The sequence below is a fragment of the Triturus cristatus genome, chromosome 5_1, assembly GCF_964204655.1.
Source record: "Triturus cristatus chromosome 5_1, aTriCri1.1, whole genome shotgun sequence".
Classification (NCBI taxonomy): domain Eukaryota; kingdom Metazoa; phylum Chordata; class Amphibia; order Caudata; family Salamandridae; genus Triturus; species Triturus cristatus.
In genome coordinates this window covers 867952875-867978076 of record NC_140587.1, presented here as the reverse complement: position 1 = coordinate 867978076, position 25202 = coordinate 867952875, and the positions used below count along the sequence as shown (strand labels likewise).

The 25202-nt window shown below is 46.5% G+C and overlaps 1 long non-coding RNA gene across 3 annotated transcripts in view; it reads left to right on the top strand.

The window, feature by feature from the left end:
* Nucleotides 1–25202, top strand: part of LOC146831560 (uncharacterized) — a 128351-nt gene that overhangs the window by 68718 nt on the left and 34431 nt on the right. The window lies entirely within an intron of this gene.

The window sequence follows — 25202 nt, the reverse complement described above, 5'->3', positions numbered from 1 at the left end:
CATTGGTTTGGGAATCCAAAGTTCACATTGGAGTTGGAAGTGCTGGTAGATGAAATGTCCAGAGTAAAGTCCACAGTCATCTGATACATTGGCCCAACATGAACCCTCCATGTCATGTGGGCGAGTTGTGTGCGATTGGACAAGGTGAACGGGTTGCGCACAAAGGACATTGTCCAGAACAGGTTTAGAGACCCTGGGGGATGTGCTGGGACATCTGCCTCTCACATGTCCTTCTTCAGACGACCCCTCTTCTTCTGGGCGGGGGGGAATCCTCATGTTCAGGCCTGTGCGGTGCAGGGGACTCTCCGCCAGAGTCCTCCTCCCTCCCTGTGGTGCTGACAGATGGTGTTGTGACAGATGTTGTGGGCACACAGGGGGGTGTGGACAGGTTGGTGTTGATCTGGTGGAGGCACTGGAGTATGTCCCGATGCACCTCAGTAATGTCATCCCACTTGACCTCCATGCGGGCATGGTAGGCGACCTGCTCGTGTTGCATTTCCTTGAGGATCCCCACTACCTGGCCAAATCCTCCGGTGCTATCCAGGTACGCATCTAAGATGCGTGCCAGGTGGGGGTCATCATGCAGTCTAGACCCCTCTGCAAGGCATGCCATGTGCCTCCCACCCCTCCCAGCACCCCTCTCCACACGGGCAGGACCAACGGCGGGACGCACAGGTGACACTGGGACCCCTTGGGTGGTGTTGCTGGTGGTGTTTGCTGTAGCTTCCGGGAGGGTCCTGTGTCCCTCACTGTGGGTGTTGATTAGCCTTGGTCTGTCCGTGTTGGTGGGGGTGCCCTGTCGGTGTCCAGATGCTGGAGGCGTGGGTATAGGGGGTGCAAATGTTGATGCTGCTGGTGCAGCATGATGGCTCACACCGGAGGGGCCAGGTTGGTCATCGTCATCCGAAGAGGACAGTGAGAGAGTCAGACCAGAGAGCTCAGTGTCCGCCAGAGACTGGGACTGGGTATCCTCATCATTTGGTGCTGGGTGCCCAGCACCACCTGTATTTGGAAGAGACACACAATGTGATTTATGTTTCTACATGCATCGTTGGTTCACAAACATGACTTTTTCTACTTTTCAAACAGATGCCTGCCTGTACACTGCTTTTTCCCAGCTTGTCACGGACAGAGTTTGATATTGTTGTTGGCCATTTCCCAGCATGGCCTTGTGCTCCCCACGACAGAGCCCAGTGTCAGATATCTTGTCAGTCCCTTCCCACTCCCTGTGAGGCGAGTATGGTTCACTTTGATCTTGCTGGGCCATGTGGGTGGGTGTAGGTTGTCTGTGACTGCGATTCCCATCATACTCTTGGCTACACCCCCTTCCCAGCATGCACATACTTCCTCCCTCTTGACTCTGCTTCCCTGTGAGGGGGTGTGACAGCAATGGGAAGATGGCTGACTGTGAAATCCTGGTGTTTGTTTGGCTACAAGTCCAAAGTGAGCCCCTGTGCTTCACACAGCAGCACCCAGTACAGGGTATCTTTTGCTGATATTTCAATGAGGTGTTTGTCAATGAATTGTACCCGGTGAGTTGTGTGGAGTTTGTGTTGAGGGGGGGGGTCTCCCCATGCTGATAAGTATGGTCAGGGCTTCCATTGTAGGGAGTGCAAGTTGTCTTTCAGGATGTCAGTCAGTGGTGTCCTGCTTCTGATTTGCACACAACCCCGAGCAGGGCCTTGTGCTCTCCACAGCAGGACCCAGTGTCAGCCATCTTGTCAGTCATTTTCCACTCCCTGTGATGTGGGGATGTTTCAGAGAGGTCTTGATGGGCCAATCAGGAGGGGGAGCATTATCTGTGACTACAGGCCCCATCATGCTTTTGGCTACACTCACTTCACCTGCATCCCCACTATTCCTTCCTGACAGTCAGCTGCACTGTGAGGTGGTGTGTTTGTGGTGGCAAACTGTCTGGCAGGGTCTATTTGGCTTTGTGCCACTGGCTTGCTCTATTTGTTTGTAGGTTGGTGCATGTCATGACACAGTTCCCAGTCACACTGAGATGGCAGGTATTGTGTTTGACTGGCATACACATCTTGGGCTGATTATCTATTGGTTAGTGTAGCTTTGCTTGCGGTGCATGGTTTCACTGTCCCCTTGCCACACAATCTTGGGTATGTTGTTTGTGTACTCACCAGGCTCTGGGATGTCTGTTAGGCCATGGACGCTCTCTGGTGGTAGGATGTCCCGCACCTTCTCATCCCAGGTCCTGAAGTAGATGGTTTGGCAGGAGGGCCACTGCCGGTGCACTGACTTAGGGCGCGATCTTTTTCGATGAGTTTCTTGACCCTCCTGTGCACGTCATACCACCTGTTCTGGATATCGTCCTTTGTACGCCTTGCTGGTGCTTGGGCGTTCACCTTGTCCACAATCCTCGCCCACATCTTGGTTTTCTGTGAGATGGGGGTCCTTTGGACCAATGTACCAAGCAAATGTGGCTCTACTCTGATGATCTTGTCTACCAGCACTTCTAACTCACTATCTGTGAACTCTGGATACTTCTTTGGGGGCATGGTGATGGGTGGTGGTGGTGAGGGATGTGTGTGTGAGGGTGCAAGTGAGGGTGGTGTGGTGTTGGTTTTGCTGGCTGTATGTGTGTGTTCTAAGGTGCTGATGGTGTGTGAGTTGTGTGATGGGGGAGTTGTGAGTGTGTCTGTGGTTGCTGTGTGCTGGTGTTTGCTGCTGGCTGTGTCTCCTGTTTGCAAGGGATGATGGTAGTTATTGTAGTCCTTTATATAGTTGGAGTTGTGGGTGTGTCTTTGTCCCATGTTGGTTTTTTTTTGTATTTATTGGCTTTGTCATTACTTGTTTGGTCCTTTTTTTGTCTTTTTTCCTTTTGTAGGCATGAAGGAGACGTTCATGTGACGGAAACGAACGCTGTTGTTGTCTCGTGCGGGCTTCTCCACCTCGTTCACACTGCCTATCTTCTGTGTTTGGTAGGCGTCGGTCGCAGCGGTCTCTATTGCTTGTGTGCCGGGTTGTCTGTGCGTGTCGGTCGTGCGGCTTGGTCTCCGTGCGAGTCGGTCTTGTTTTACACGCATTGCATCATACTGCGCAATTCGTACATCGCAGGTACTGTTCGGTCGGGTTCATTCCGGGTTCATGTCAGTCGGTGATAATCGCGTCGGTTTTCCGGCCGGATCACTATTTTCCCTACGGCTCAGTTGTACGGCTCGTATTCCGTACGTGTCGGTTGTAATTCACACACATTGCATCGTACTGCACAGACCGTTCGGCGCTGGTCCGTGTCGGTCCGTATTCGGTCCGGGTCTGTGTGGGTCGGTTCGTTTTGCGGCCGAAATCCGAATCGGCCCCACAATGTTAAAATAAATTAAACATATACATATAGATTAATATATATACTTACTCCACGTAGTGCAACATTAGGGAAAGCGTTAAATAGCGTAGGGGTAAAAATTACTATTCCCACTCCAAAGAGTGCAACAGTAGGGAAAGCGCTGGATAGCGTAGGGGTAAAAATTACTATTCCCACTCCAGTGAGGGCAACAGTAGGGAAAGCGTTGGATAGCGTAGGGGGAAAAATTACTATCCCCACTCCAGAGAGTGCAATAGTAGGGAAAGGGCTGGATAGCGTAGGGGTAAAAATTACTATTCCCACTCCAGTGATTGCAACAGTAAGGAAAGCGCTGGATAGCATAGGGGTAAAAATTACTATTCCCACTCCAGAGAGTGCAACAGTAGGGAAAGCGCTGGATAGCGTAGGAGTAAAAATTACTATTTCCACTCCAGAGAGTGCAAAAGGAGGGAAAGCGATGGATAGCGTAGGGGTAAAAATTACTATTCCCACTCCAGTGAGTTCAACAGTAGGGACAGCGTCGGATATCGTAGGGGTAAAAATTACTATTCCCACTCCAGTGAGTGCAACAGTAGGGACAGCGTCGGATAGCGTAGGGGTAAAAATTACTATTTCCACTCCAGAGAGTGCAACAGTAGGGAAAGCGCTGGATAGCGTAGGGGTAAAAATTACTATTCCCACTCCAGTGAGTGCAACAGTAGGGAAAGCGCTGGATAGCGTAGGGCTTAAAATTACTATTCCCACTCCAGAGAGTGCAACAGTAGGGAAAGCGCTGGATAGCGTAGGGTTAAAAATGGCTATTCCCACTTTAGTAAGTGCATGAGTAGGGAATGCGCTGGATAGCGTAGGGGTAAACATTACTATTTGCACTCCAGAGAGTGCAACAGTAAGGAAAGCGTTGGATAGCGTAGGGGTAAAAATTACTATTCCCACTTCAGTGAGTGCAACAGTAGGGAAAGCGTTGCATCGCGTAGGGGTAAAAATGACTATTCCCACTCCAGAGAGTGTAACAGTAGGGAAAGCGTTGGACAACGCAGATATTAAAAATAACATACTTATAAATGAAATAAATGTTATAATTAAATAATGATTTATTAACAAATGTAGGGAAAAAACCTACAAATATATCAAAAATAATAATTACTTTAATAATATTAAATACTTCCCACCCTATTCCCCAATACACACACAACACACTCCACATAAAATTTCACACAATTATCAATAAATAATAATTATCCATAACAATAAATAATGTGTAATAAAAATTAATAACCAATTAATATTTAATTAACAAAAAATAACTATCAATACCAATAAATAATATTTAATGAAATTAATAACAACTCAATAACTAATTAACAAAAAAATTAAGTATCAAAACTCAATTTTTCTTAATTAATTACTTAATTACAAATAATTTACATACCACCCTATTCCCCTAAAAACACACAACCCACTCCAATAATAAATTATTACAAATAAAATAATTATCAATCAATAATAATTACCAAATAATAATTAACAATAAATTAATTATTAATAACAATAAATAAAAATGAATAATTTCTTAATTAACATTAAATTACTTCCCACCCTATTTCACCTATAAACCCACAACCCACTACAGAAATAAAACACAACATTTAATTAAAATAAAATAATAATTCCTAAAAATTATTATTTAATTTACTATAATTACTAATTTCGAAAAAATGTATACATATATTTAAAAAAACAGTACAATTATTAACAGAAAATATAGAACTCATGCATATTAAATACATACTAAAATACATAACACTCATATAAATATCGATATTATTAACATCGATAATTTAACTATCGATATTACTAACATTGATATTTGCAACATCGATATTTCTTACCTTAACTTCGATATTCTGGTTGTAGATATTCTTGACTTTGATATTTTGTCCCTACGATATTTAAAACTCGATATAACTGTGCTTCGATATTTAAAAATGTATCTTTTGACTGTCCACCTTTTAGTATGTCGTCCATTATGTGGGTGAGTGCAGATTCAGTGCTGTGACATTGACTGGCGCCGTAATGGGGTTTGTCTAGGAGGTTGTAGTTCTTGATGTAGTTGCATAATTGAATTTGTAAAAAAAAAATTCAGCAGTTTCGCCAAAGTGGAGATGTTGGATATGGGGCAGTAGTTGTTGAGATCTGAGGAGAGGGAGTTGGCTTTCTTTAGTATAGGTCTGACCTGCCCTACTTTAAGACAGTCAGGTATGGAGCCTTGCCTCAGCGAGGCATTTACAATCTTTGACCATAAGGGTAGAGTAGAGGTTTTTATCATTTTGAATAGAGACGAAGGTAAGGGATCAGAGAAGTGATTGTAGGGGTTAATCGCTAGAAGAGTGTTATAGATTTCGTATTCATGGATGGGTGAAAAGGGTGCCAAGAGGCATTGTTTTTTAGAATTTCAATTGGAATACTAAAATGGTCCTTGATCTGTGAGTAAAATGAAGACTCATGAGCAATGGTTTGTGGGAGGGCATACTTAAATTGAATGCCGTATTCAATGGTTTTTGTCTTTTCTAGGAAGAAATTGGCAAGCTCATTGCAATTAGGCGTAGCAAAAACGCTTAGTTCCATAGCGTTAGGGGTGTTGCGCGATTGTTGTTTGACGATTTAGAATAGCTTTTTGAGACGGTTAATGACTTGGTTCAGCTGGGTTTTGAAGAAATCTGCCCTAGCCTTTAGGATTTTCCTGTTGTATATATTTCTCAGCGCTCTAAGGTGATATAGGTGATCGATGGAGGGTGCTGATTTCTATAATCGCTTAGCTGATCTTAGCTTGCGCCGATCGGAGTTCAGGTTTTCATTGAACCATGGATTGGATATTTTGGAGGAAACATTTTTTTCTTGGAGGGGCACTGTAGAGTCAAGAATTTCAAGCATAATGGAATTGTAAGAGTCTGTGAGTTCATGGACGTCAACCATGCCTGTCGTGGGGATCAGGGCGGAGTTGCATCAGTTTACAAGGGCGATGGGGTTAATATTTTGGATATTCCTTTTCTATTGTTTTGTTTTCGTAGTTTGGCATCTTTTTGGAGTTACCTCAATATTGATGGAGAAGAAGATGCTGTAATGGTCAGTCCAGTCACATGGGCTAATGGATTTTTATACTACAATGTTAGTTTTCGCTAGGATGAGGTCTAATGTCTCTCCCTGGTTGTGGGTTGGACTGTCACAGAACTGGGACAGATCCTGATCTGACAAAAGGGATTTACGACAGCTTACATCATGATCGCCTGTGCTGTTCCAATGGAGATTGAAGACTCCCAGAAAAATCTGCGGCACTTGTGAGTTGTCGTTGGATGTAATGACTTCCATTAACTCATCGATGAACATCAGATTATCACCCGGGGGATGGTATATTATATGAAGTTTGCTGGTGAGGCACGTGTCATCTGAGATGTTGATAAAGAGATATTCACATGAGGATAAAGAGATGGAGTCTGCGTGATTGACTGAGATTGTGTTTCGATAGATGCATGCTAACCCGCCACCAGGTTTCACGGTTCTGTCTAGGCGGATTATATCATGACTAGGAGGGACCAGTAGGTCTAGGATGGGAGAGGTGGAACTGTTTAGCCATGTTTTGGTAGGGACGATACTGTCCAGATCATTCGAGAGGATGAGATCGTAGAGTGCACACTTCATCTTGCTAGTCGAATGGGTGAGAGCAGTCTGCACAATGTTGATATTTGTGAGGTTATCTCTATTAATGGATCTGTAGTTGTGAATGGGTTCTCTGTAGGGGTTGGTTTGAATGGTTTGGATAATGCAACATAGAGACTTACTGTTGTCTGTAGGACTGGCATAGGATATGAGGAGGTCATATATGTCATTGTCAGATAGTCCAGCAATTGCCCTCCTAGGATGAGATGGGTAGTTCGGGGAAGGTAACTTACTCTGTCTGGTGTACTCAGGGTGTGAATTCTTCGTGATGCATCTGCTAGTTTGGTAACTAATTCGGTTCACGGTGGCACTAGTGGCTCTGTGTGTGTTTAGGAGTTCTTTGGTGATGGTTGATAGATTTTGCATTTCGTCCTTGAGATGGGATAGGCCGATGGCTAACTCGTTGAATCGTGCGATCCAATCAGAGTTAGGATAATTAGTTATGTGTATAGGTGTGTGTTCTATTATGGGGAGGTCTGCGAATAAGGTTTGGTTGCATGGGGATCTCGTTATCTGGTTGTATGTGGATATCGTTATTAGGGTCCGATGGGGTTAGTTGATCATGGAGATTTGCTGGGGGTCCGAATAAGTGTGGGGGATGGCCTTGGGAGGTGATAACATGATAGGGGCTGATGCATGTGAGCGGGGTATGGTCGATGAGTGGTGAGTTTGGATGAGGGAGAAAGTATTGAGGGTGTTAGGTGCCATTCAAATACCAAGGTAGATGGCAAGTCATGGGGAGCTTTGCATTACAGCTCAACTGTAGGTGAGGAAAGTGGGATGTCGTGGGTGGAATCTGGGATGATGACTTCTCCATTGGTCATCAAGGATATCAAGGGTGTGTCTGCATTGGGATGGCCGGTAGCTAAGTGTACCCCTGTCCATACTGGGCCAGGGGACCCTTGTGTGGTTGAGACTGTTGTGATGGAGGGGTAGTGGTCATTGGGGGTGTGGAGAGATTTAGGTTCAATTGATTTCGTTATGGGATTTTGTAAAAGAGTAGGAGAGTCTTCCGGGTAATCGGGATGAGTAGTGGCGGGGAGTGTGTTTTTCTTGCTGTTCACTGCTTTCTTGAGAATAGGAAAGATCTTGTCTAGGATAGCGAGATATCTTTGACTTTAATCTTCCAACTCTCGATTCTCTTTTTTCTTTCACATGACTCTGTAATTCTTTTCCATCCTCTGAGCGCCTCTAGTCTGAATACCGCCTACTCTAAATCACATGCATGCTTGTCGTAATCCTCACTACTGTATTTCTGCAAAATGCCCACACCTTATTTCAAGGATCAAACATATCCTTTAAAAGACAGACCCTGCACCCTAACAATACCTACTCATCTGTAGCTCATCTATTAATACTGCCAATCAATGCATGAATTCATGTATCACCCTCTCTCACTAGAGATCACTTCTAATCCCTACTAAGGTAATCTACCATATAAAAACTGGAGTAAAGGCATGGATTGGTTTCTGTGGAGCATCAAACTAACCCCAAAAACCTACAGTAGCTATAAACAAGCATTTGCAATGCAATAGGTCTCGCATTAGGAAAGTTTGAGCTTTTTGTATTGTAAATTGACTAATTTTTTATTTATGTGTTGGTATTGAAAATATTGAAATTACTAGCTTTCTCATGTACAATGTCAATAATTTTAACTGTTGCAAATGTGACACCTATAGCATTTGTAATGCAATATGTGTTGTATTTACGTGACTTAGATGTATTGATATTACAAAAAACAATGGCTTTTAATTTTTGCAAATAATTAATACTTAAATAAAAGTTAATGTAAATTATAATGGCAATCGTTTAAACTTTTGTTAATAACTCTTGTGAAGATTATGTTTAGTGTATTTAATTGCGCCTAAAATCCAAGAACAGAAGTTAAATATTATCATTTTTTTTGTGCCATTTGTAATAAAGCCTAAATATTGAGAGAACATATTAGAGCCAGTTGTTGTTGAATGGTTGTACAGATTGATACTGTGGTGGCGGTGAGTGATGTTGTGGTGGTGTCGAGTGATGCTGTGGCGTTAATTGATGCTGTGGTAGCGCATAGTGATGTAGTGGTGCCCTTGAGTGATGCTGTGGTGTGCTAAGTGATGCTGTGGTGATGCGATAGATAGATAGATAGATAGATAGATAGATAGATAGAGTGTAAAGTTACATCAGATTGGTCGCACACTGCTACACCTACCAGTCGTGTTCCCCCAATGAAAATGGTCCCTGAAGGTCAGCGTCGGCGGATACACCTATGCTCAAGAGTGCGTGCAAGTATGCGTGGCGTGTGCCATCCCTGGACACGTGTTTCGAGGTAGTTGCCTCTCGTCAGCAGGGAGTAGGAAAATGAGAGTGGGGTTGCTGTGTAAGCTGCTAAAAACATAATCAGGTCTAGTACCTCTCTTAGCGCGCAGGTGCGTAACCATGAGTCCGTCGACTCCACCGGCTCAAGGGAGCCTGAATATAAAGTTACATCAGATTGGTCGCACACTGCTACACCTACCAGTCGTGTTCCCCCAATGAAAATGGTCCCTGAAGGTCAGCGTCGGCGGATACACCTATGCTCAAGAGTGCGTGCAAGTATGCGTGGCGTGTGCCATCCCTGGACACGTGTTTCGAGGTAGTTGCCTCTCGTCAGCAGGGAGTAGGAAAATGAGAGTGGGGTTGCTGTGTAAGCTGCTAAAAACATAATCAGGTCTAGTACCTCTCTTAGCGCGCAGGTGCGTAACCATGAGTCCACCGGGACATGTATCGGGTCTAGAGATCATCAACAAGTACTTACTTGCACCCACTGGGGTGAGCCACTTAAGAACTTCATGCACCAGCTTCCCATGGGGCGACCCGGAGGAGGAGCTAGCGGTGTGCGCTCCATTGCAGTTGTTTATAAAAATGGCTCCCTCGAGCTTTGAGCTGACGAGCTCCTGGACGACGCACCTGCGTGCCTGTGTGGGCACTGAGGCCCTTGACGGTTGCTTGGCGGCCCTCTCTTCCACCCCTAACTATTTTCTCTACTGAGGAGGGAAGTTATCCCGAAACCCGAGCCATGTCTCGGGCGATATTTTAAAACCCGGGACATGTATCGGGTCTAGAGATCATCAACAAGTACTTACTTGCACCCACTGGGGTGAGCCACTTAAGAACTTCATGCACCAGCTTCCCATGGGGCGACCCGGAGGAGGAGCTAGCGGTGTGCGCTCCATTGCAGTTGTTTATAAAAATGGCTCCCTCGAGCTTTGAGCTGACGAGCTCCTGGACGACGCACCTGCGTGCCTGTGTGGGCACTGAGGCCCTTGACGGTTGCTTGGCGGCCCTCTCTTCCACCCCTAACTATTTTCTCTACTGAGGAGGGAAGTTATCCCGAAACCCGAGCCATGTCTCGGGCGATATTTTAAAACCCGGGACATGTATCGGGTCTAGAGATCATCAACAAGTACTTACTTGCACCCACTGGGGTGAGCCACTTAAGAACTTCATGCACCAGCTTCCCATGGGGCGACCCGGAGGAGGAGCTAGCGGTGTGCGCTCCATTGCAGTTGTTTAGATAGATAGAGTGTAATTATGTAGAATATAATTATGTGGCACTGAGTGGTTTTGTGTGGAGTGTATGTTGATTTTAGTGGCGTGTAATTATGTGGCATTGAGTGTTATTTTGAGTGTATCTTGCATTGTTTGCATTGTAATTAATTGGCACTGAGTGTTATTTGGACTGCATGTGGCATTGAGTGTAGTGTAGTTATGTGGTGTGTAATTATGTGGCGCTGAGTGGTATTTGAAGTGTATGTGGCATTGAGCGCTGTGTAATTTTGTGGTGTGTAACTATGTGGCACTGATTGGTTTTTGGAGTGTCTGTTGTATTGAGTGCATTGTAGTTATGTGGCTCTGAGTGGCATTCGGAGTGTATGTTGCCTTGCCTTGTATTTCTATGGTTCCTTAAACCCTTAGAGGCAATTATTTTATTTTAACTGAAAGGATGGTAGTTAAATGGTGTTTACGGCAGGATGGTCGTTAAATGATGGCTACGGAGAAGCTGTGTGCTGAAAGGCAAAGAGAACACGGGCATGAAAGTGAAAGCGAGGATGAAAATGGAATGAGTGTGGCAGGATGGTCGTTAAATGGTGGCTACGGAGAAGCTGTGTGCTGAAAGGCAAAGAGAAAATGGGCATGAAAGTGAAAGCGAGGATGAAAATGGAATGAGTGTGGCAGGATGTTAGTTAAATGGTGGTTACGGGGAAGCTGAGTACTGAAAGGCAAAGAGAACACAGGCCAAAGCTGGAAGAAAACACGAGATGCGAGAGGCATGTGTGTGTGGCAAACACTGGTGGGGCTCAGAGCATTCTTTTGCTGCCTTGATGCCTGTGTGTGTGAGCAGTGGGGCTGTGTGTGTGAAGTGCCCAAAGTTGCAAGAAAACATATGGTTATTTAAATCCTTAGACGCAGAATTAATGGAGCTAATGTTATCGACCTTAGAAGGATGAAAAGGGAATGAGCGCGGCATATGTTAACTTTGTAAGCGCAGAAAGCGTGCAGGGCAAACTTATTATTTTGGTTGTTTGAGACTCAGATCTGGGCAAAGCTGCAAGAAAACACGGAGGGGGTAGGGCGGGCTGTGTGCTGAAAGGCAAAGAGAACACGGGCATGAAAGTGAAATCGATGGATGGCAATGCGTCCGTGAGACTAGCCCTGTGGTGGGGGAGAGACAGTTGTGAGAGGCGCCATGAGGAAACAATCTCTCGCAATGCTGTGGTGGGGGCGGGGGAGCGCATTCCAGGCGGGGGAGCGGACCCTTTGAAGTATGATGCCGAGGCTGTGGCTACACGTGCACGCGCCAGTGGGCTGAAGCGCTTCCCCAAACGGATTGCATGGCGGCACGATGCACGTGATTGTGCGCGTGCTCGCCATGCAATCCACTTTTGGGAGCACTTTGAAATGCCCCTCTTACTAGAGTCTCGCATAGCGATTGCGTAAACGCAATAACTAGGCGAGACCTAAAAAGGAGGTGTTGAGACGAGTCCCTATCAGGCTCTCCATTTTTGCCATCACCCACAGGGTGAAAAAAAATCTTAGCTCTGCAGCAGTACCACCCCTCACTGCCTGTGATGAAACTCACTATAATTCTTTCACAGGTTCATCATTTTAGAACTGCAGCATTTTCAATATTATATACTACGAAGCCATAGTAATTGCTCATTTATGTTATGCAACTAACAACCATTGATAAATCCAATTTTCTTGGCTTGCTGTAGGTTTAATGTTACTTGTTGTATTTTATATACAAAAGCAATCATGCAGCAAATTACCACTCGGGTGGCACCCTACACTAAGCACAGATTTTAAGCTGGATGTTAAGCCACGCCCTTAGTTACATTGGCCACGCCCCTTTGAGAGACCCCCCCCCCCCGCCCCCCAGTTTCTTCATCCCACTTAAAGCCCTGGGTATCAGGATAATACTTTGTCGCAATCTTCCCTGTGAGGTCAATCCTTGAGTTGGGAAATAAATACAATCTCTTATCAGTGCCCAGAGAACAAAGACAGAGCTCAGTAGGTGAGTGTGGTACTCAAGTGCCTTTAGTCTGTAGGTTGCATTTAATGTTATAGCACTCCTTGTAGGAACACGTCATCCTAACAGGGCTTCAAAGGATCAGACTTAGACAACAGGAATGCATTCCTCGTACGCATATTCCACCTTTTCTCCCTTTTAAAAACAAGAAACGCATGTTTTGAGAACCAGCTCATGAGGATGTTTGTTGGCAAGTGACAAGAAAGATGTCGGCTTTTGTGGCCGAGTGCTGTGAACCCGTCAGGGCTGAGGTAAAGGGGCTGGCACTGAGGCTCTTTAATATAGATAAATGTGTGACCGAGCCTCGGGCGCTTCCCTGCTTGCCTCGGGCACGCTGGCATCTCGGAGTTAACAGCCCTCTCCGGAGCAGGTATTTTTGACCGATGATAAAATATTTAAGGGGAGGCTAACCTTGAAGGCATGTTTCTAGAGCTCAGCTAGTTAACGGAGGCCCAACAGTCCCCAGCCACCCCGGGAGCCGCAAAACATGTTTGTTTACAAGTTTATTAAAAAGGCCACGGCATCGCTGCTGGGTGATGTTTGGGAGGTGGGAGGGGTGTGTTTTTGAAGGCAAGCATTACGGGCGCCTTATTAATTAAATAACAAGGCAGGGCGATTGCTGCTTGATGCTATTTGGGTGGTGGCAGGGGTGTTGTTCATTATTTAGTATGCACGTTTAAAAAACCAAGAGAGGCTTGTTGTCAAAGGGAAAAAAGTTGTACTTACAGGATGCCTACTCGCAGCATGCCGCTTCTTATGCCCTGCAAGAGTAAACACTAGCACTTGTTTTCTAAATGATGACATAATGTCGCTCTTTTAGATTAACAACACTGGTGCACGTGAACAACGACGACCGCAGCCCCTCCCGCTGCGCTTTAAAAGAAGTAAAACAAGAAGGGCTGGGAGAGAAGGGAGGGGGGAATGCCAGCAACAGAGGAGCCCGCGAAAGTGAAAGTGATCGTGATTACGATCGCTACGGAGTTAAGACACATGGCGCTGCGCGCGTGCACGTTAACGTGCACTGTAGCTTTAGGCCACGGCAGCACTTTGAAAAGCCCAGATATAAAATGTCTCTTCGAGCCTTTGGCTCGCGAGACCTAAAAAAGTAATAATGGAACCTGGAGCAACATGCTGCCCAGCTTAAAAGCATAACAAAGGCTAATCAGGGTTAGTATGTGCTATATAATGCAATTACAGTACAATATATAACTGTAATAGGGTGCCAGAAATGACCCAGAAGCAGCTTAAAAGAATGAGGGGGCAAATTTACAAGCCCCTTGCTCCACTTTTGCGTCACTTTTAACATGGGAAAAGTGACGCAAAAGTGGCGCAAGGGGCTTGTAAATCTGCCCGAGGTGTTTTAGTATAAGCAGTGTAGGCTGGTGAAGTTTTAAAGTGGTGAGACGGAAACAACTTGCGAGTATTGCATTGAACAAATGTGGGGGGGACTCATTTATGAAAAGCGACGCATCCCAGCATGAAAACAGCGATGCGTCACTTTTCATTGCGCCCTTCCTTGCGACATGCTGGATGCGACATATTTACAGTATGACGCATCATGACGCAAGGTGTTACAGATTTGTCAGTATTTCTGACGTATCTGTAGGCGCAAAAATGACGCATTGCTGGAGTGTGTCATGAAAGTGACGCAACTCCATCAGTGGGTCATTACACATGGGCAAGTCCCATTTCAAATGTGCCTGCGTCAAACCTACGCCTGCTGTGAGGCAGGCGTAAGATATTGACGCATTTGCGTCCTGGAAATGGCGCAGTGAAATCTCACAGATTTCACTGCGTCACTTCAACGACGCTTACTTGCGTCAGAACACCCACCATGCATTCATTATACCTGGCGCAAGTATAACTCCATCAATGGGTCATTACACATGAGCAAGTCCCATTTCAAATGTGCCTGCGTCAAACCTACGCCTGCTGTGAGGCAGGCGTAAGATATTGACGCATTTGCGTCCTGGAAATGGCGCAGTGAAATCTCATAGATTTCACTGCGTCACTTCAACGACGCTTACTTGCGTCAGAACCCCCACCATGCATTCATTATACCTGGCGCAAGTATAATGTGGCGCAGGGGTTTACAAAGTGAGGCATCTACTTAGATGCATCACTTTGTAAATATGACGCAACATGGCGCTTTTTTTACCCTGCAGGTACGTCACAACAAGTGACACACCGGCGGCGCAAAAGTGACGCAAGGGCTCATAAATAAGCCCCAGGGTGTTTTTATATAGCACTTCATGTGAGTTGTTTTTAAGTGCTGGAAATAATAGAGGTTACTAATTCGAAATTAAATTGCTCCCAACGTATATTGAACTAAGGCTGAAGCATGACCACCAAGGTCACAACGGATGTAAGCTGTGACTGTTCAACTCGCTTAGCCATCAATGTTAACTTTTTCTAACAAAAGTATATATATGAACTTGACATTTCAAATGATGCACATATATATGTTCTCCACATGTCACGTTCGAATATTTGTTGTATTGCAGGTGGGTCACCGGTTTGCATGTAGCTAGCAGGTATCTCTGCTGCCACCTGTCTGTTCTGCCACAAAAGTGCACACTCATGATGCAAACCCTGGCATGGGATCTTCTGCAGGTAGCTTATGGCATGGCCCACGGTTTCACATAAGCGAGGTTTATTCGTGAATTTTGACATCATCTGACTGCTGTAGTCAGTGTGATAGGCACACATCTTCCAAAACACTCTTTTCCACCTAATCATTTAGTGAGCGATACGACTGAGTAGATTTCATGTTTCTCATGCACTGCTGCCAAGTGGCCCGTGTCAAGGTTTTATCTAAAAGCCAGCTTCATTTTGGGACTTGTAGTTTCAATTTGGATATTATGAGTATGGGATTAAGAATTCCCAGCATGCAAAGTGTCCAACATGAAATGGCGCTGCTTGGCAGCTGTACAGGCCGGACTGGCATTTCCCTGCTGTGCTGGAACCTTTGGAGTCCCGTTTTGAAAGTTCAGGGCCACTGCTGTTGGTGCCTCTGTCACTTTCCTTAGCTCCCTCCTGCTTTATTTGAGCCGGTGGGGGGCACCGCCACTCACTCATTGTTGGGGACCGGCACTTATTTTTTCGCACAAAGACATTTACCATGAGCAAGAAAGGTAAAAATAAACAAACCGGAAAGAAAGAGGAAGAGAAAGACGGAGAAACCGTCCCAAAGGAAGAGAGCAGGAACTCGGAGGAGGTAGATAAAGAGGCAGTAGTGTTATTCGGTAGAGGATTAAAGAGGCCTGGGGTGGATTCAAGACTACCAGCCCTGGTATTTGGCGCCCATTCTGTCAAATTAGGCACTGGCCTTCTCCAGCAGGCACGTGGTGGAGTTAAGAGAGGGAGAACGGGAGAGAGGAAGGTGGCGAGAAACGTCAGAGACTTAGAAGAGAGGAGAGAAGGGGAGAGAACAGATAGATGGAAACAGAACGAGGAGCGGGCGGGAAAAGGGCTGGTTTGAGCATTTGTGTCAGGGCTGCTTCATGGCTCTACATCTACGTCAGGAAGCAAGCACCGATCAGATAGAATGGCCCCTTTGTAATGGATCCATTTTGGGGGCAACACAGCAGCTAGTATGTCGAACTGGGAAATGTGAAACGTGAAGAATGCGAGGATGCTGCACAGATAAGCGCTCTTAACTGAAAGACCAAAGAGAGATCGACCCTCACGTATGGCCTATTGCAATGCGTTAATATCACTGGTACTTGTATGTCCGTCCGTCTCCCCGCCAACGAGCCTGCCAAAAGCCTTACCTAGGACAGTACCCTAAATGTAAACACCTTTCATCAGCAGGGTTAAGATTCATTAAGCAGTATCTCTAGCACGAGGTTTGATTTCCTCTTTTCTTGTGGTACAGCTATCTGGTTATTGAGACTCACGTCCACAGTACTGTATGGAGGTGGCGGAGGAGAGGAGAAAATAACAATTTTAATTCACTTGCCTGAGTGAACAGCTGTCTCTCCCACGTCGTCTCTCATCTGCCCCTCAACCAGGGAGCACCTAGGTCCCCCTTAGCCAACCACAACGCTGCAAAGCAGTGTTGTGATTGGTCTGAGCGTCGTGGTTCGGCGCTCAGACGGGGAATGGGAGCCTGGGCATGTTCTCCACCCAGGCTGTTATGCAGCCTGTGTGGAGAACATGCAAAGTGTGCATGACTGTTTGCCTGGGCCAAGGTCTGGCCAAACAGTCATGCGCACTTTAGAGTGCAGCAACCACTCCTCCTCGTCCCGTCACAGGAGCCCCGCCCCACTCTAACCTGGCGGAAACTAATAATAAAATGATAATAACTCCTGTTATTGTCATTTTCTTTTTCCTTTTACACTGCTCTGAGAGCAGTGGGGTGACGCTCCTCCATCTTAGTGGAGGAGCCACCACTGAGTGTAAGGAACAGCCTATTCAAGAGCTAGAGTGCCTCTGTAATAAGGTTTTCTCCATCTGGTCCATCTTCCGTCTTTCACTTGGGGTCTCTTCTATCGGGGCCTGGAATCCTCTCTCTCTCTCTTGCTCTTTCTCTCTTGGTATTCTTACTGTGAAGAGGTGGGGTTTTATAAACAAAGAAGGTCACCAAGTTTAAGTGAATCTCCTTTCATTCCGTAACCTTCCTGGTGGTTGCTAGGTACATGCCTGATGCTGATATCCCAGACACCACATGCGTGCTCCCCTCCACCCCTTCACAGCCCCACTAGATACCCATGTGTCAGTACCCCCCACACAACGACTCGCATGCTGGGTTTAGCCACTGACCTGAGCCCGCAATTCTAAGATAGAGCCGCCACGGTCTGAGCCTCAGCGCTTTCTCCGGGGTCACAGCAAACACCGTCTCCTCGTTCGCCAGCTGCTTCTGCGAAGATCCAGAAGTGGGCATCATCCCATTCTCCAATTCGTGTCACCGACTTCTCTGTCTGGTGGTTTCCGTCAGAGTCCTCAACACCATTTCCTTTCCTTGCCGTCCTTCTGTTTCGCCGCACACCTCCTTCTCCTGCAAGCTCTGTCTCCTTGTCAGTTTTGCCTTCCTTTTAAAACTCGATCCTTATTCTCCTCTTAACGGGCTCAGCGCATCACATGGCAGGCCTGTGTTGATTTATAGTATGCTGTTTGGGATCTCAGCGGTGCCCCCAGGGTCCTGGTCAGGCATTGCCAGACCTGATTCTACAACCGGCTGACCACAATGCATCCCATCCAGGATCCTATCCGGGATTGACCAATCGGCCCAATCAGAAACAGCAAACCTGGAGAGAAAATCGGCATTGACCAGCAGTTTCCAGGGCTGATAATGAGTATGGAATGAGAATGGTTGTAGTGCTAAAAACCAGTGCAGGAACCTGTCATTAGCATCCTTATAATGTGACAACCAAACAAGAGGGGCATGGTCAGTAAATAATACAAAGGGACGTCCCAACAAATATTATTGAAGAGCCTCCATGTCCCACTTGATCGCCAAGCATTCTTTCACTATGGTGGGATAATGGGTTTCCCTATGTAGTAGTTTCCTGCTGGTATAGGCCACAAATGGAGACAGTTGGTCTTGTCAGGTTGCGAGAGAACCACACCAAGTCCCCTATCAGAGGCATCGATCTGTAAAACAAATAAACACTCAAAATCCAGGCAGATTAATACAGGGTCCCCACACAATGTTTTCTTCAGTCATTCATAGATTGACTGATGGAAATCAGATTAGTCAGTTATACGATTAGGAAGTTGTTTGGCCAGGAGATTGGTCAAAGTTGAAGCCATTTCTGAAAATCGGGGAATAAAATGGCAGTAGTAACCAACAAGACCCAGAAATACTCTGAGCCCCTTCTTATCAGTGGGCCACAGTAAGTCCCGTATGGGTTGTACTTTGTCAACCTGAGGGCTAATCTTACCCTCCAGGATATGATATTACAAATAGCGACTGGCGTTGGTAGCTAAGGTATACTTCTCAGGGTTCATCATAAGTTTCGCATGTTTCAGGGCCAAAATGAAGGCCTCAAAATGCTGGATATGCATTTTCAGGAGTGGCTAAAGATGACAATGTCATCCAGTGTATTCATGGTGGCACCGTAGGAGTCGGTCAGTGAGTCGCAGAAAGGTAGTGGGTGCCACGTGTACTTCAAATGGAAGCACCCTGAAGTGATACAGGCCTGATGGGGTGGAAAATGCAGTTTTTTCCCTGGCAGATTTAGAAAGCAGGATTTGCCAGTAGCCTTTTGTTAAGTCAAGGTTTATAAGATAAGCCAAGTTTTTCGATTAACTTTTCAATCCTAGGCATGGTGTATTTGTCGAGCTTCGACCGCCTGTTCAGCTGTCGAAAGGCAATACAGAATCTAATGGATCCGTTGAGTTTCAGGGCGTATACAACTGGTGAACAACAGGCACTGCTAGATGGTTTAATTATCTCTTCTGCAAGCATGGTAGCAACCTCTTCCACAACTGCCCTTCGTCTAGCTTTTGGGATAGAGTAAGAACTCAACCTGATCACCTGCTTGCCCTCTGTGAATAAGTCATGTTCCATCAAGGTCGCCCTGCCAGGATTTTTGGAGAACACGTCTCTGTATTGCTCCACCATTCCCACTACCTGTCCTTTCTAGTAGTCATCAAGGCATGGCCTCTTCCATCTGCATTCTTCCTTTACTCAGGGCTGGTTCTTAGGGAAAAAAAAGATTTCTAGGGGTTGGGAGTCAGTCACTAACAGATCTGGTTGTTCATCACTCTCTGGACCTTTCTCGGTTTCCCACTTCAGAGTAGGTTGATGTGGTAGATCTCTCGCTTCGTACCACAATGGGGAACCGCCAACCAGTAGGTCAGTGGAGTGACTTGTGCAGTTATCGTATATGGACTTTGCCATCTCACCAACAACTTGTTATCAGATGATGGCAAAAGGATCATGGCCTTCTTCCCCACGTGTAACTCCCTGACTTTGGCATTATGGTTGTAGAACACCTTTTGCCTTTCATGTGCTTTTTCCATATGAATCCGCTACTCCTCCCTTTATGTATGTACCTTTTCTCTAAAGCTGGCTGTATATTTTAACAAACCCAATCAGCTTTCATCCTCCGCCTCCTCTCATCGTTCTGTGGCCATATCCAGCACACTCCTGGGTTGTCTGCCAAAGCCCAACTCAAGAGGGCTGTGCCCAGTGGAGGACTGGGTATGGGTGCGAAGAGCAAAGAGAGCCAGTGGTAACTTGCGGTCCGAATCCCTTCCTGTGTCGGAAATCAACTGTTTTTTAAGGGTTTTGATAGTGTGGTTGTACTGCTCTGCTAGGCCATCAGACAGGAGGTGATATACAGATGTCCTTAACTGTTTCATTAGAAAAAGAAAGGTACAAAGGGAACTTATAGGCGCAGCATACAAAGCCCTAGTGGATCAAGCAAGCAGAAATGGTATGCAGTTTCTGCGGGGCAAGGGAGGAGGAAGAGGCTAGGTCGGTCTAACACCCTAACCCTTGAGTGGAGACAGGGTGTCTCCCGACCCTGTCTCCACTCAAGGGTTAGGGTGTTAGACCGACCTAGCCTCTTTCTCCACCCTTCCCCCGCAGGAACTGCATGCCAGTTCTGCATGCTTAACTGTTTCATCCCAAGGATCTTGTAGACCTGAGCCATTAGTCAAGACATACACGGAATCCCTTGATCAGTGAGTATCTTATTAGGAAATCCCACTCCTGAATAGAAGTCGATCATGGTTTGAGCTACCGTGGCCGTGGTCATACTTGACTGAGGTATAGCCTCGGGGTGTCTTGTGGCGTAGTTGACTAAGACTAATATATATTGGCAACCCCTAACTGATGATACCAATGGATCCATTAGGTCCATTCCGACTCTTGAAAGGGATGGCATTAATGGGCAAGGGCCTCAGGGGTGCTTTTGGTGTGTGTGGTGGGTTGGTTACCAGACATCTGTCACAGGTCGCACAAAAGCGACAAATATCAGAGAAAACTCCGGGCCAGTAGAACCTCCGCAGGAGATATTATTCTGTTTTCTTGTGGTCATAGTGGCCTCCCCTATCTGACAGTGGGCCAAGTGTAGTACTTGTTTCCTAAAAGGGAGAAGCACCACCAACTGTATTACCTTTTCTTCTCCCTCCCTCAGTTTTCTATATAACAACCCTTTTTCTACATAGAAACGGGCTCCTACCTGGTCTTGCCCATCTGTTGCTGCATGAGTCCAAGCCGGAGGTAGATTGGGTCTTTCAGCTGAGCTGCTCTGAAACTACACTGACCTTCCTGTATCTTGCCTGTAGATGAAGAAGAAGGAAAGTTAGTGTCACCTGCAAGCAATTATGATATTTCTGACAGCATTTTTTCCTTTAAGAAAGCTTGACTCTGCACTTACATCCATAGGTTCATCTCGGAAAGAAGCTTTGTGGGAAGCTGTATCTGTATATGGTATATCAAAATAAGGTATACTGTGCAAAGAGTCCAGGTATTCTTACTAGTCGAAATGGGCTTGCTCTAGCAGTCCCAATGTGCTCTTTTAGGGAGTAATCTGGTCAAGCAGCCTTACGTTTATCAGGGAGAAGTGTTAGACATCTGTTGCACACACACAGCCAATAAATGATACACATGACTCAATAAGGAGATCCGCACCAATTTATAAAAACAACACACATCTTTATATTTAGGCACCAAGATCATCAGAAATCAGGTAAGTGCTTTTTAAAATAGCAGGTTTGAAGAAAACAGATTTTTTATAGTTTAAATTGTAATTGAAGCACTTTGCGGCAATGTTAACCCAGGAAGGAAAACATACGCTGCATATGTTCACTTAGCAACAACTTACGGGACCCTTCCATGGGACTTAAGGTGAGTATGGGGGCATGGTACAAGGCAGCACCAACAGGTCACCTTGGGAGGCACAAGGGGCGTCCGGATGTAGAGGATGGTTTTTCAGCGTCAGGTGATTTTGATACCTTAAATCATAACTGAAGCACTTCGCAGTAATGTTAACTTATGAAGGAAAAACATGTATTACATTTGAGCACTCAACAGCGACTTACGGGACCAATCTTCTGGACTTAAGGTGAGCAGGGACTAGGTCCAAGGAAGCACCAACACTTCACTTCGGACAGCTATGGGCCAACCAGGGGCAGAGGTGCTTTAAAGCTTTGGGTGCCCTATTCAAGTTTATGGAGGTCGGTATGTTGGAAAAGAAGCTGCAGGCTCGGACCGGGGTACCAGACAGGCTGAACCAACAAGGGTGCTCAGGCCTCACGATGCCTTGGGACGTGGGCACACCTTTGGTCCTCTTCTTCATGGGCCAGGGGCAACGGATGCAGAGGTGTCTGTAGGCGTCGGGTTTTCATCACCGGGAGCACTCGTGGTAGAGTGGGCCTGCAAAGAGAACCTGCAGGAGGCGTTCGGAAGTTCACAGTGGGCAAGTACAAGGTGGGCTTTGTCTCTGGAGGGCCGGGAGACCACTCTGACACCATTATCCCACTTCAGCTCAGACTCGGAGGAGTGGTGATGTGGTGCTTTGCGGCTTCGGGGTTTTGCGGTTCCGGAGTCTCACAGTCTTCTTCAGGCTATCTGCAGGATGCAGGGAAGCAGCATCGCTACACCACTGGAGTCCCTGGTTATTTATTGAAGGCAGGCAGGCCTCCCAGGCTTTGGAGGCACATCATCTGCAGGACAAGATGACTTTAGGTGCACTCTGTTGGGAACATTAGACAGGCTGGCGGGGCTGGCGCTGGGTCAGTTGGTTCTTCCACAGTCTGTGCTTTTGTGGCGCTTCAGCGTTCTTCTTCTTCATAGGTCGGCAGGAATCTGATTTCCTGGTACCAGGGCTCCCCTAAATACTGAATTTAGGGGTGTTAATGGAGGATATGATAGTAGCTAATGGGCTACTTACCCCTGTGGTCACTATGCCCTCTATATGACCACTTCCCTAGGGAAGTGGGCATAAACCTGTCCCAGAGAGCTTACATTTGCCTTCACCAAGATGGTCACTTCTGAAAAGTTGCATCCACTTCAGGTAGTCCAGTTCAGGGGTGGTGGTCACCTGAGGGTGGACATGCCTGTCTTGCCTAGCTAATTTTCCTGCCTGTCCAGGAGCCAAAGGACTCTGGACAAAAGTGTGGTCTGTTTCTTTTCCAGTGAGAGGAGCCAGATTTGCATACCAAATGTGGTGGGCCTCTTTGAAGCTCCCTGGCCTTGGAATGCTAATCCACAGGTCATCCTGCAGAAGGGGGTGAAAACACCCCCTGCCCAAGGAGGCATTGGTTTCTGGCCTACTGAGAGCAAAGACCATCACCCTTGGGGGTAAGAAACTCGTCGCTGTTGGCAAACTGACAAAAAGTGTCAAAAACCAGTCAGTCAGCACACCAGTAGCTGGTAGGTTTTCAGGGGGTACCTACAAGATGCCCTCTGGGTGCATGTATTACTAAATCCGACACCGGCATCAGTGTGGGTTTATTAATACGGGATGTTTGATACCAAACATCATATTTTCAGTGAAGCCATCACGTTGCTGGTGAACCCGTTTTCACCAGTGTCCTGCACATGCTTTTAAAATTGCTTCCCTTATCACTTGTACTGGCAGTAATGGAACTAACCAGTATGGAGCATATCTGCTCATGTAGTTATGCCCACACATGTAGTATAGTGCACCCCGCTTTAGGACGGTAAGGCCTGCTGTAGGGGTAACTTACTCATACTGCATGCAGTGTCGGCAGGCAGGGCACAGAGGCTGTGTGCCATGTCGTGTTTTCACTTTTGTCTGCACCAAGACACACAGCCTGCAGTGGAAGTTTGCATGAGCTTGGTGAAGGGTCCCTTAGGGTCTCACAATTCGTGCTGCAGCCCTTGGGGACCCTCTTTAGTACCTCAGGCCCTAGGTGCCATGGGTACCATTTACTACGGCCTTACAGATGGTACCAAAGTTATCACCAATTGGGGGAAAAGATTGCCCAGTTTTGGGAAAGAGATTTGGCACTTAAGTCCTGGTTAGCAGGAACCCAGTGCCCTTCCAGTTGAAATCCCTTCAAATACCAGGCAAAAAGGGGCACTTTCCTACAGGCTTCACTTAACCAGGCAGGGGGGGGAATCTTCTTCCCAATGTTGGCTAACAAGAGGGAAAAGTCCTTATAGTCCGTCCCTATGATCATGTCTTCTACCAGGTGAGGGATCGCACACGCCCTCACGTCTTTGGGGAATCCCCTCCAATTATGGTAACTTTGTTTACGGGATATGTTTTGCTGTCCCCGTGTACACAGGTTATCACTACCTTTTCTCCACCCTGCAATTAGTGTGTTTTTATCTTTCTCTCACTAATGACGGAATTACGGCAACCTGAATCTACGAGGGCCACCGTTGTTTTGTCATTTACTGTGATCATTGTAAAATATTTCTGTGAATCACCATCAACCCAAATAAATCTACACCTTGAATAACCCACTTCCATGGGTTTGGGAGGCATAGTTTTTAGGGGACAGTTACGGGCTATATGCCCTCATTCAGCGCACTGATAGCGCTGGGGTCGCTCGCGGAGTTCGCTCCCTAGAGGACAGGGTACATTCCTGTTAAGTGGTTTTAGAATGACCGTAGGTTGACTTCTCCAATTTAGGTGGGCCACAGGGGTGGGACAGGGTTGATTAATCCTAAAGGCGGGTGATCTTTGGTATGCCCAGGCCAGTTCTATAACTACCAGGACAGGAATGCTTGAATGTTGGTGTATCCACATCTGGGTGGGTCCTGGTAGTGCATCCAGGCTCCAAGCACACTTTCTCTAGCACTGCCTCCATTGAGGAACCAACAGCATTCAACAAACTGGTCCCTGGGTCCTGTGCCCTCTAATAAAGAGCTCTGCGATTATTGTGAAGTTTTTTACTTTTCTTTGCAGAACTTGGTTCAGTAGTATTTGCCATCAAAACCTAGAAGTTCCAATATTATCCTCTTACTATCTGGGTATGGTGTGGTGCCTGTGGAGTTGGTGGCCTGATAAGCCGTTCGAAGTTCTCCAGATAGGAGGGGGGCTATATACTGGCTCCACCGTTCCACAGGCCACGTTGCTGTAGTGGTGACCCATTCAAAATCCGTGAAAACAAAGTCAGGGTCTTCTCCCTGTTGGTACTTCTGTAGTACATTTGGATACACCCTGGTGTTAGCAATTGTATCAGTTAATTTCTAAATTTCTGTATCTTGGACCTGTTGATTTTCAGAAATAGAGATGCTTGAATTGCGATTGCCATCTGAAGGACTACTCTTTCTCTTTGTTTGGCCTCTGTCTGTTGTCCCACAACCAGCTGCAGTTGATGCAATTCTTCTGCTAGCTGCTTGACCACCTCTTCCATGGTCACTGGTTGAGCTATTTCTATACCCTATAGGGGAACATTTCTTCTCCCACTTCTGACACCTCTCCCTCACCCTCTCCCTCTCCCTCTCCCCCTCCCCCTCCCCCTCCCCCTCCCCCTCTCCTTCTCCCCCTCCCCCTCCCGCTCCCCTTCCCCCTCTCCTTCTCCCTCTCCCTCACCCTCTCCCTCACCCTCTCCCTCTCCCTCTCCCCCTCTCTCTCTCTCTCGCTCTCTCGCTCTCTCTCGCTCTCTCTCTGGCTCATGATACACCTCGGGGAAAATAAAGACAGGCCTTAGGGTTGTTTCTTTTTAAATGAGACAATC